The sequence below is a fragment of the Mauremys mutica genome, chromosome 9, assembly GCF_020497125.1.
Source record: "Mauremys mutica isolate MM-2020 ecotype Southern chromosome 9, ASM2049712v1, whole genome shotgun sequence".
In the NCBI taxonomy this organism is placed as follows: domain Eukaryota; kingdom Metazoa; phylum Chordata; order Testudines; family Geoemydidae; genus Mauremys; species Mauremys mutica.
The window spans coordinates 80,835,222-80,848,045 of record NC_059080.1 but is presented as its reverse complement, the minus strand read 5'-3'; positions in this window follow the sequence as shown (position 1 = coordinate 80,848,045).

The following is a 12,824-nucleotide window of genomic DNA, read 5'->3' as shown; positions in this document are numbered from 1 at the left end:
AGAGTCGGTTTGTGGTGACTCAGGGAGAGAAATTTTAGACGGTAGCTTTCCCCTTTTTATGCTTAAAGATCTTGTATATTGTGAAGGGCTCTTTGTTTAAAAAACAAACAGCTACCAGACGTAATACTGAGGGATAATATATATATTCAAAGGTGAAGTTCCCCCCGCCCCCTTTTAAAGGTGCCTAACTCACGTTTCACATGCAATTACTTTGAGGATAAAGTTTCTTCCGTTTAGCCCATGATGCTTTGCTGTGCAATTGCAATAGCCCGTGCTGAATTGAATGACAACAATGGATTGTTTCTATGGTATCAGCCAATCAGTTGCTGGACAGAGATGAAAAGGTGAAATTTAAGATGCTGCTCCAAGAGGTCACATTACTCCCTCTGCAGCTCCCCATCGCAGATCTGTCTCCTAGTCTGACAAACTGGCCTGACAATAATGTTCTCACAATCTGTAAAGCCCAGGAAAACCGTGGCATATCTGTCAGTTTGAAAACAGGACAAAAACTAAACCTTGATCACTTCTTGGCTTTTTTGACAGTGACTGAGTATGGTGTTAATCTATTTGATGCATGCTCTGTGAAAGGAATTATATAATTATTCCCTGCACTTGCAGGGGATGGATGGGATCCTCTGAGAGGGCTTTTCCATCTCTAATTTTTTGATCTTTACAAAAAGAAAAGTGTTTTCTTGCATTTTGAACGGGCAGTAACATTGTTACTGCTTCTCTGTGTAAAGTGAAATACAAACATGACTCGCACAATGTGACCCATACTTTCTTGGAGCCTTCTTATTGGAGGAAACTTTGAAATAGAAGGTGAATGAAAAGCTGCTTAGTACTCCCAGCAGACTTTGAACTAGCAAACAATAGGAGCACGCTGAATAGAAGCGGAGACAAGAAATGCTGGAATACCTGGTGCTGGATCACTACCACTTCAGAATCCTTTAGATAAATTCATCTCCTGTTAGAAAACAGAAACCAAGTTCGTGCATTTTAAGTGTTCAGGGTGGACACACAAATTAGATGTGGCAGCTTGCTTCGCTTTTTTGCAGAAAGTGCAATTCACCCGGGCATGGAGGGACCATGGGATGGAAGGCCTCTTCCAATGCAACATAATCACAGTAGTTCTGCTCTCTGTGTCTGGTATGTGTGTGGCGGGGGGCATTTGAGGGAAGACGCTTGAGGAGCAGAAGTGGAAAGGAGCAAACTTGCCTCTCCTGACTGACAGAAGTAGGCTCTGCACCACCTCCACATAAACTATGGCAGAGAGGAGGTTTTACAGCAGGTTAGGAGAGAAACAGAGGGCTAGGGCCAGTCCTGTGGCTACCACCCGCACTCCTATGCAGGGGTCCACCCTAGGGACTCAGGTAATATAGGTGAGGTAGATAGTTGCAGTGGAGGAGGGGCTGCAGAGCAGCTGCCCACAGGTTGGTAATGGATTTAATTCTCCCACCCCCAGCCTCTGTAGTTCCCATGCACTCATGCTTTCCCAGGGTGGGGTGAGGACCCAATCCTCCTGTCCCTGTTCATGAAGCTGAACTCCCATTGACTTCAGATGGAGTTTTGCCCGAGGAAGGACTGCAGAAACTAGGCCAGACTATCAAAAATGACACCCCCCAAGTGTCTGCAACTATCCTGATAGCATGGAAATGGCAGAATAACCAACAGCACCCAGCGTGCTGGGGCAACTCTGCTGCGGTCAGCACAGCCCCCGCAGCGGGGAATTGACCTGCCAGGATCGTGACCTTACAGTGACTCCAGCGGGAGCAGGATCCGGCCCCGCAGCTGCCACCCGCCCCCATCCCCCCTTCCCCGGGGAAAGGGCCTGGCAGCGACTGCTGCACGGCGTGTGCGGCCGCCTGGGCTCCGTTCCCGGGGCGCTCCGGTCCGGGCCCCGCGCCGGGTTTCTCCTGCTGTCGCCGCGCTGCTGGGGGGCATGGCTGTGTGTGTGTTTGAATGAGGACGCAGGTTGTGGCGGCAGCGGAGCCGGTGCTGCACGGCGCCTTCTCTGCCGGTTGCTCCTGCTGGGGAAGCCCCGCTCTGCACCCGCGGCGGGGGGACAGGCCCTAGCGAGAGGGAGCCGCTCCGAGGTACGGGCTCGCCCGGGGGTGCAGGGCTAACGACAGGCACCAAGTGCTCGTGAACTTTCCCGGGGCAGGCGGTGGCTGCAGCCCCCGGGCAGCCGGTTTCATCTGGCGGGGTAACACGCTCGGCCGGGGGATGGTTAGGAGCTGTCTGCTGTCACCCGCTGGGCCGGGGCAGACGCCTTGGAGCCACCAGCCTCCCCCCGAGGGGAGCTTCGCGCCAGCGGGCGGGTACCGACTCGAGGGGCAGCCCAGGGGAGGCAGGTTTGGTTCGCTTCCTTGGAGTAGATGTAATGGCCTCTCCGAGTGTCTCGGCCCCAGGGAGCCAGGGAGAGGTCATTGTGTCTGCCGCAGCCCCTTTGGGGAGGCATGTTAAGCCCTCCGTTTAATGCCATGGAAATGAGGAGCTCACACTAGTCTCAAATGGCGTGAATCATTTGCATTTAATGGAAGGGGGACAGAAGGCAAAGAGAGGCGAGGAGGGTAGGCAGAAGAAATGACGGATATGCAGTTACTAGATACACAATAACCTCATACAAGCGTCTCAATGATTTTTTAACAGCTACGGATGTGCCTTCCTTCGGCTGGGAGCTGGAAAGCCGGAACAGTGGGGTGAGGATCCCTCTTGAAATTGGTACATCTTTTTCATTCATCTGTTTTCTCTAGACTAACCGAACTCAATGAGTGTGGCAGATACTTTTTAAGGAGAAGTGTTCTGTTCTGTGGCTGGTTTGTACTTTTCCAGTTTGCCACCTGCTGTGTGCCCCAAAGTGGGCGCTTGAGAGAGACAGAGCTCCTTTGCCTTGTCTGTTTTGATTTTAGATAACATTAATTAAGAATAAAAAGTAGTTGTGGAACCAGTGATGGATTTGATTCACCGCCAGTCAAGTAAAGCCTTCTTGATTTAATATTTCCGTCTTTGTAATACATTTGTATTAAGCAGATGAGTTCAGAGATGTAGGTGAAAGAGAGAGCAAAAGGTTAGCCTTTGAAGAAAGGTTAATTGCTTTTCTTGTGGGTCTCCCATCTCATTTTCTGTACCCATTTAGGTCTTTTGCAGATTGACTGACTCATCAGAGACATAGAAGTTCAGATAGCCAATACAGAGTCTCATGTTGTTTGGAAAGCATATTTCCTTATTCTTAAACAGTATTCTCAGTGAATGTTAACAGAGTTTGTTTACCAGGAGTGTTAAATTTGGTACATGTACATATTTCTTAGATTATTATGTCAATAGGCTTATATTTCAGTTGGCTTAGCATTGCTTTTGTCCTTCCAGCTCCTCTCAGTAACCCAATGTGGTTATTTTGCTGATATATGGTAAGCAGCAGAGATGAGAGAGCTGATGAGCTTTTTCTAGCAGTTATTGCCACCCAAACAAGAAACATGGATTCCTAAATGGAGTTAGGGAATTCTTTAGCTGTAGTTGGAATTGATCACCTTGCCCTGTAGAAGGAATTAAATGACTAGGGCCTTACTTTTTGATTGTATGGAATAAAGTGCAGTATGTTGCTATATAATAGGCTATTAAGCACTTGGTCTCCAGGACAACAAAGACATCTGAATTAAATAATCATTTTTCTGCTTTGTAAGACTAGTTCTCTTATATTGTATTAGTAAATGGAATAAAATATGGTGTGTTGCCCTCACATCTCATGGTTAAAGAAAGTTTTGACATTCTGATAGTTTATGATCCTGTTTGCTGGTTTGTATCCTGCAATTCCCTAATTCCCAATGACATGTGTTCCTGTTGGTTCCTGGAGGTAAATTGCAAAGAGCAATGTTAGCAGGGAGTCAGATAATTAGATAGAAAAATCGAGGGGGGGAGGGGAGATGGGGCTGAAACAAAGGCAGAAGGGTTCGGTGCAGTCTGGATTTATAGCCCGGCAAAATTAGTTTTGAAAGAACAATAGGTTGAGTAATTTGGTCCAGGATTTTTTTAAAACTTGCACAGTTGAAAGAATTTCTGATTTGATCATCAGCTTCTTAAATGTTTATCACCAAAGTATTTAAAATAAATATGTATAGTTAGGCTTGGAAGAATTTATTTTATTGGTAAATGTCAATTTCACCTTATGCATACAAACTGACAAAAAATGTGCATTGTTGATAATCAAAATTTACAGATAGGCATATTAAAACTGCTGCTTGTGAACTTATTAGAGTTTGACTAAAGAATATTTACTTTGTATACTTGGATGTGATGTTGACAATTTGTATTTTAACAGTTATAAAGCTTGAACTTTTTGAATCTCAACATCTACTGTCCTTAAATAATTATTATCTGTAATAATTACCCCTCATAATTTCCCACAACTGTGAGAATGTAATAAAAATCAAACAAAAAAGCTCAAATCCATATTTCTGCACAACTGTGAAAATTTAAATAAAAATAGGGGAAAATGCTTAAAATAAACATTGGTATTATCCATGGCCATTATTTAAAAAATTGAATTCTGCCAACCCTATCTACAGTATCTGCCATCTATTTTCAGTTAGAATGTTCTTCTGGTTGATGAGATGCTTTAAAGTTCTACAGTACATCAATATGCTGAGGCTATAAAGAAACCATGTCTTTTATCTTAGTTCCAGTGAAGTCCTCTATAAGTACCATCTTTATTACATATATCTCACTATAAGAAGCTCATGTCTTGTTCATATGAATAACTTTGGAAGAAATATTGAGCCTGGAGAGAGAAATTTTGTTGGCAATTACAACATTAATTCAAGTATCAGAGGGGTAGCCGTGTTAGTCTGGATCTGTAAAAAGCAACAAAGAGTCCTGTGGCACCTTATAGACTAACAGATGTATTGGAGCATGAGCTTTCATGGGTGAATACCCACTTGCGTCTGATGAAGTGGGTATTCACCCACGAAAGCTTATGCTCCAAAACATCTGTTAGTCTATAAGGTGCCACAGGACTCTTTGTTGCTTTTAACATTAATTCAATGCTTCATAGGCATTATTTGATATTCAAGATACAGTTGATATGAAGATAAGTCATGAAGAACTGTGTATCTCTTCCAAGGTCTGTTTCAGGAATTGCATTAAATTGTATTCATTTTTTCAGTTCAAAGAGAAAATACGAAATAGAATTCCTATTGTTCATTTAGACCCTCATGTGCAAAAGTTTATTTTTGTCTTGTTGAACAATAAGGGTGTGAGATTCAGGAGGCTTCGGCTTTCAGGAAGCTGCAGGTGCTCAACATTTCTCAGCATTAGGCCCTCAGTTTGCTTAGGAATATTTAGAGGTGAAATCCTGGTCCCATTGAAGTAAATGGGAGTTTTGCCATTCAGATAAGAGACCCTAACAGTTGTAGTTCATCTTAGAGTTTCAGAGGTCTTGTGGTTAAGAAAAAGGACTGAGAGTCTGGAGAGCTGGATTCTGTTTGCAGCTCTGTTGAAGGAACTGAGGCATTGAAGTCAATGGGAGTTTTGCTATTGACTTCAAAGGGATGAGAGGTATCAGAGGGGTAGCCATGTTAGTCTGGATCTGTAAAAGCAGCAAAGAATCCTGTGGCACCTTATAGACTAACATACGTTTTGGAGCATGAGCTTTCGTGGGTGAATACCCACTTCGTCAGACGCAAGTGGGTATTCACCCATGAAAGCTCATGCTCCAATACATCTGTTAGTCTATAAGGTGCCACAGGACTCTTTGTTGCTTTTAAAGGGATGAGAATTTCACCCTGAGTGTATTCTTAGCATCTATATGTAGCACTTTTTGGTACAATCCTGTAAGATGCTGAGCACTCTCAGCCATTGACTTAACCTCAGCACCTGGTAGGATTGGGCCCTTTCTGAAAGCACTTTACAAACATCTAATTAAGACTTTTAAAAACAGTTTTAGCCCTAAAGTAAAAATTAAGAAAACAAAACAACAACAAACCGCCGCCCCCACCCCACAAAAAACCAACCTCTCCCCCAAACATTATTTCACTAATTGATCGTCATTCTTTGTGATATGGCTCACAGCCGTGTGTCTGTTGTAATTATTAGGTTTAGATAAGTTGCTAGTAAGTACGGCACATAATTCTGGAGAGCAAAAGAAATGAAGAGACTGCCTAAAAGAATCCTGCATAATTCTTAAATTACCAAGACAAATGTAAGACTGTATCAATTGTATCAAATGTACTATTCAGGGCTTCTTTGTTCAAGAGATACCTGCTGTGTTATAAAGTACAGCGCTTGCGTCCTTTACATAAACTCTGTTTATATACTTGTCCTTAAGGTTCATAACCCATATTTCACAAAGCTTCAGAAGCTATTAAATATAAATATGATTACTATATCCAAAAAATGCCCACCATAACAGTACCTAAAAGAAGTCTGGGCCCAATCCTGCAAGACTTACTAACACGAGTAATCCCAACAGAACTACTAAAATAAATAGATTACTCATTGGTATGAGGGTTGCAGGTTCTATACAAAAGAAAAAAAAATTATGAAACTACGGCACTGCAGTGTATACACTGTTGAAATCTTCCTGTACTGTGAAGCAACAGCTCCTGGAGTAATCCCAACAGAGTGAACAGATATTTATACCTTCTATATAGCCTGTGAAGGAGTGAGTTTCTGGATAAAAGATTAGGTTGTACAGCAAAAGAATATTATGATTTATCATCTGATTATCAATGATTAATTAAAAGATTTATGGCACTGGCTGAAAAGCATTTTCTCATTTAAAAAGCCTATAAAATAGGGATCAGCTGGTGCTTTTGGATCAGGTGGAGCGGAACTCATTATTGTAACAATACCAGCTCAGCTTGGGATGTTGCCTAGGGAATTGAGTTAACAATTCCGTCTTTCGCCCTTTAAGGCTTGTGTTCCAAGATGACTCTGTGAGCAAGCCCATCAATATTTTAAAGGAAAAAATATTCTCTCTCTCTATGAGTTGAAGGTGAAGTTATCCATTATTGATTTGCTGCTAGTAGATCCCAAGCCTGGCAATAAGCAGGAGTGCTTTTGCACTGATGTGTTGTCAAAAAATACTAAGACATCAAAATGGTTTGATCCTCAAAATACAAGGGAAAATTCTCATTTCAGGTCTCTACGTTAGTACTCAGCTTCAGTATTTAGTGTTTCTCTGACCTCTGTGTCGCTTTTCCTGTGATGTTAGGGAGTGCTAGTACTGTAGTTGAGTATTACCATGTGGATCTGAGGGGAGAATCTTTCTGTTATTACAAAGAAGCTTAGGCCCTGTCTATATTATCACTTATGTTGGCAAAACTTATGTTGCTCAGTGGTGTGAACCCCAAAGCAACATAAGTTTCGCCGGCATAAATGGTAGTATGCACAGCGCTCTGTCGTGGGAGAGCTTCTCTCTCCAAAATAGCTATCACCGCTTGTTGGGGGTGGTTTAATTAGGTCAAAGAGAGAGCTCTCTCCTGTCGGCATAGAGCAGCTACATGAGAGATCTTAGAGTGGCTGGCGCAGCTGCATCGGTACTGTTGTGCCACTGTAAGCTCTCTAGTGTAGACATAGCCTTAAAGAGACAAGGTGCATGAGGTAATAATTGTATCCACTCATTATACTCCGCACCCGAACGTAGCCATTATATGAACAACATACCCTCATATCTCAATGTCTGCACTTTGACCCGTCAACCTTTTACCCCCAATTGGGGATATTACAGATTATGTATTCCTTATGCCACTGGATCTTAAACTGAAATTCGCACCCCTTGATAATCTATTATTCCCTGATAACCAGAAACTTCTATGCTTAAACTCTGTACCATTCACTTTTTTTAAAACATCATCTTCATAAAATTTTTATTGGAAGAACTTCTGTTGGTGAGAGAGGCAAGCTTCCGAGCCACACAGAGCTCTCAGGTCTGGGAAAAGAACTCCTCCTAGCTAGCATCGCAGCTAAATACAAGGTGGAACAGATTGTTTAGCATAAGTAGTGAGCACATATTCCAAGGGACCATTCCAGGTAGAGTGGCTTGTTAACACCTTGAATGGTCCCTTAGAATATGTGCTAACTACTTATGGTAAACAATCTCTTCAACCTTGCATTTATCTTTCCCAGACCTGAAGAAGAGCTCTTGTAGCATGAAAGCTTGCCTCTCTCACCAACAGAAGTTGATCCAGTAAAAGATATCTCACCCACCTTGTCTATTTAATATCCTGGGACCAGTACAGCTACAACTACACTGCTTACATAAAAAGAAGCCTGTCTTTTAATGAAGACTTTACACGTTACAGCGTGACCGCGGCAGCACTGTGACATGGGCAGTGTAGACACCCTTTATCGCTGCGGGAGAGCTCTCCCAGCTATAAAAAGACCCACCCCTAATGAGTGGTGGTAGCTTTATCTCTGGGAGCCTGACTCCCAGCGATAAAGCGTTGTCTATACTGGTGCTTTTCAGCACTAAAAGTTTTGTCGCTCAGGGGTGTGTTCACACCCCTGAACAACAAAAGTTTTAGCGTGGAGAGTGGCAGTGTAGACACAGCCTGAGTAGCGTTTAATGGTGATATCACCTAAGGATCTACTCATGCTACAATTGAAGCCAAAAGTAGTTTTGCCATTAAGATCAGGTCATAACTGTGTAGTTAGGGATGTCTTTGCAGCTCTGTTACAGACTTTCTGTGTAAGCTTGGGCTGCAGTCTGTCTATGCCTCAGTTTCTTCCTCAGTAAAATAGGGTTGATAACACTTACCTACTTGACAGACTTACGTTGAGGCTCAGTTCATTAGAGCTTGTAAAGTACATGAAGATGTTTGGAATGAAGGTGCTTCAAAAATGCAGAGTAGTCTTATTGTGTCTCCTCTCTGTATTGTACTGTGCCGAGCATATTGTTGGCACTCAGAAAATAATAAATATGTGGTTGTGATTCATATGTTATATAACTATTTCATTTGTAGTTATTCACATTCATACTATTTGGTGGGAGCTAATTTAAAATAGCCTTTTTTTGCCTTTAAAAAAATTAGGTCTGGTTTTCTGGGCAACCTTTATAAGAGTCAATGAAAATTAATTACCTCTTGCATGTCAATAGATAGCCACTAGTACTACAGATCACGCCATCTGTATGGCATGTAGGATATAGGCACATGAAGCAAGCATCTCTGATTGGTGTATGGATTTCCATTTAAGCTTTGAGTTACATACTGAGTTTAGAGTGTATCCACATACTTTTTCTAGGGGAACCATTAACTCTTAGTTGGCAGACTGTCACTAAAGGAGTATTGTTTGGTTCAGCTGTAGTAAAAAGTAGATTTGTTTGGTTAGAGATGACTGATAATTTTGTTTGTGTTTTAATGGGATAGTGTAGCTGTCTGTGTCAAAATGGTTTTGTTAATATGCAGCATCTTCGGCTGTCAAGCTATGATGACCTATTAAAGTGCCATGTGCTTTCTTAAATTAGAGTTTTAGTATTTATATATGATTCTCTGTATCAGTTCAGATTATTATTATGAAGAATGAATAGTAACAAAACAACACAAGCATGTAGGGACAAAATTAGAAAGGCAGGAGTGTTGTAAGCAAGAGATGAGAAGTAATTCTTCTGCTCTACTCAGCACTGATAAGGCCTCAACTAGAGTATTGTGTCCAGTTCCGGGCAACAAACTTGGGGCTAAAGATGTGGACAAACTGGAGAAAGTCCAGAGGAAAGCAACAAAAAAGATCAAAGTTCTAGAAAACATGACCTACGAGGAAAGATTGAAAAAACTGGGTTTGTTTAGTCAAGTATGTAAAACGTTGTTATAAAGAGGATGGTGATGAATTGTTCTCCTTATCCACTAAGGACAGTCAATAGGCAGACCATGGGCCAAATCTGGACTGCCAGATGCTTTTGAATGGACCCCGAAATCTTACTATTTAGTTATTATTATCATTATTGTTATTGCTGTGTGAAAAATGTTTATCTGGAATCTCTAGACCTTGACTATATCCTGACCAAGAAATTTGGACTTTGACAAAAAATGCTTTACTACCCCTGGTCTAGATAATACTTAGGCCTGGTCTACACTAGGACTTTAATTCGAATTTAGCAGCGTTAATTCGAACTAACCGCTCAACCGTCCACACCAGGAAGCCATTTAATTCGAACTAGAGGGCTCTTTAGTTCGAATTTGGTACTCCACCCCGGCAGGTGGAGTAACGCTAAATTCGCACTTGCTAGCTCGAATTAGGCTTGGTGTGGATGCTAATCGAACTTAGCAGCTCCGGGAGCTATCCCACAGTTCACCACTCTGTTGACGCTCTGGACAGCATTCCGAGCTTGGATTCTCTGGCCAGCCACACAGGAAATGACCCGCGAAAATTTGAATTCATTTTCCTGTCTGGGCGGTTTGAATCTGACGTTCTGGTTGCACATCGGGGCGAGCTCCGCAGCACCTGCAACGATGCAGAGCTCTCCAGCAGAGGAGTCCGGGCAATCCCAGAATAGAAAGAGGTCCCCAGCATGGACTGACCGGGAAGTCCAGGATCTGATCGCTGTGTGGGGCGAGGAGTCTGTGCTCTCGGAGCTGCGCTCCAACAAGCGGAACGCGAAGACCTTCGAGAAGGTCTCTAAAGCCATGAAAGACAAAGGATACAGCCGGGATGCGATGCAGTGCCGCGTGAAAGTGAAGGACCTAAGACAAGGGTATCAAAAAGTCAGAGCGGCAAACGGACGCTCCGGAGCCCAGCCCCAGACATGCCGCTTCTACGAGGCACTGCATGCCATTCTAGGTGGGTCTGCCACCAGTGCCCCACCAGTGACGGTGGACTCCGAGGACGGAATAGTGTACCGGGACAGTTCCCCCTCCCTGTTCGCCGATGGGGAAGATGAGGAAGGGTCTGTTGAGGACGGCGCAGGCGACATCGAACCCACTCCCGCTTTCCCTGACAGCCAGGATCTCTTCATCACCCTCACAGAGATCCCCTACCAACCGTCCCCGCCCGTTAACCCGGACTCGGAATCAGGGGAAGGATCAGGCGGTAAGTGCTACAAACAGGGATACATTTATTTTTTTAAGAAACAGGGATATATATAAAAAATAGAAATACTATATAACAATTTTTAAATATGAAACTAGACAAACAGCAGGTCTACACAAACAGCAATGGAGCAATAGTCCTCTGGGGATAGTTCAAAAAAGCTCTCAGAGAGCAGCTGGAAAAGCCTCAGCAAGAGGTTTCTTGGGAGAGGTGCTTTATTGGGTGCTCCGTTGAAGCACACTCTTCCGCGCCAGGCCATCCTCAGGTACAGGGGGACCATCGCCTCGACAAGCATGGCAGCGTATGGTCCTGGTCTGTGCAGGGCTTCTGTTAGCATCCGCTCTCTCTGTGTGCGCCTGACACGCCTCAGGGTGATGTCGTTGTGGAAGTGCTGCATCTAATTAGTGGAATTAGTGTACTGTTACTATTGTGCATGGTAGACTTTTACTTTGCATAAGAATGACCCTCGCTTAACAGAGTTTTACTTTGCATAAGAATGACCCTCGCTTAACAGCCACGTGTTGCAGGCCACAGAGGAAACGCATACAGGGGTCTTTCCCGTTCACTGGCGGGAGGTGCCGCATAACGCTCATCTTTTCTGCTTTGCACATTGCCTCCAGCAGGAGAGCACAGCTAAGCAGTAACTGATAAGCACTCTGTACTGTAAGGCTTACCAGGACTTTGTGCAAGAGGGATGCAGCTGTCTCTCCTCGCTTGTGCGCTATCCAGTGCAATCGCGCCGCCAATGAGAGCGTATTCCGAAATCTCGGACTAGTTCCGAGATCTCCTGAGACTTGGTTCCCTGTTTGGTCTTCTTAACTGAAACTGACTAGACTGTGTTTACTGTTGGCAAACATGTATTTGTTCAAGGAAATCACCTACTTTTTCGCATCACACAGCTTCGGGTCCTTCCCGGACTGCCCCGCCATCCCCCTCGCAGAGGCTGGCTCAGATTAGACGCCGAAAGAAAAAGACAAGGGACGACATGTTCCAGGAACTGATGGCCAGCTCCAGAGCGGAGGCGGCAGAACAGAGACAGTCGAGGGAGAGCCTGTGTCAGCAGCATCGCACACACATGGAACGGGAGGATAGGTGGCGGCAGGAAGACCAGCAGGCGACTCAAACGCTGCTTGGTCTAATGAGGGAGCAAACGGACACGCTCCAGCGCCTTGTAGATGTTCTGCAAGACCGCAGTCAGGAGGAGAGAGCCCCCCTGCAGTGCATCTGCAACCGCCCTCCAACGCCAAGAAGTCCTGTCCCCCCCTCACCCAAAGTGACAAGACGGAGGGGCGGTAGGGGCCGTGAGAACTGTCCCTGCACCGCAGCACACCGATAATGTTCGAGACAACTGTCGCGCTGTAAATTTGTACAAGCTCTTTCCTTAAAGCATCAACCAGTCCCAACTCCAAGTTTAAACCCCCCACTGTGTACTACATTATTAAAAGCGGTTTTGTGTTACTGACTGTTTCCGTCACGTTTCTGGTGTCAGAAGACTTTCTGTTGTTCTGTAGGGGGGGGGAGGGTTGTAATTTCACTGCATAGCCCACAGTGCCATGCTACAGACTTGGCTGCAGGGTCAACTGCAGGGCACACACAGACTGCAGTCACTAGGCACCAGCGACAGTCTGTGTGGTGTATGCTGCCCCGGGTCTTTCCTTGATGTGTATGCTTGTGCAGGGTCCTGGTGCCTGACATCCCAGAATGTAAAGGCAGGCTTCCCTTCACATGCACTTGGACCGTAGTCACGATCCTCCCCGGTGCCCTGAGCCCCAAAAAGAGACCTCATCCAGGGGCAGATACTCACC